Source organism: Sus scrofa, chromosome 6 (assembly GCF_000003025.6).
Source record: "Sus scrofa isolate TJ Tabasco breed Duroc chromosome 6, Sscrofa11.1, whole genome shotgun sequence".
NCBI lineage: Eukaryota > Metazoa > Chordata > Mammalia > Artiodactyla > Suidae > Sus > Sus scrofa.
In genome coordinates, this window is record NC_010448.4 from 89,318,170 (window position 1) to 89,318,373 (window position 204).

Genomic DNA, 204 nt, shown 5'->3' on the forward strand with positions numbered 1-204 from the left:
GCTGCTTTTGATTGGACAGAATCCGTGAGGGAGTAAGGAAGGGGCGGGCCATCATGGACGGGGGTGGGGCTCGCGGCGGGTGTGCGGAGTGGGCGGGAAAACGTGAAGCTAGGCTAGAGGTCCAGTTGGGAGTTCTAGGCGGGCTTTTGACAGTTAGTGATACCGGCAACTCCAGGAGTCCTTTAAAATTGCCCGCGGGATTAT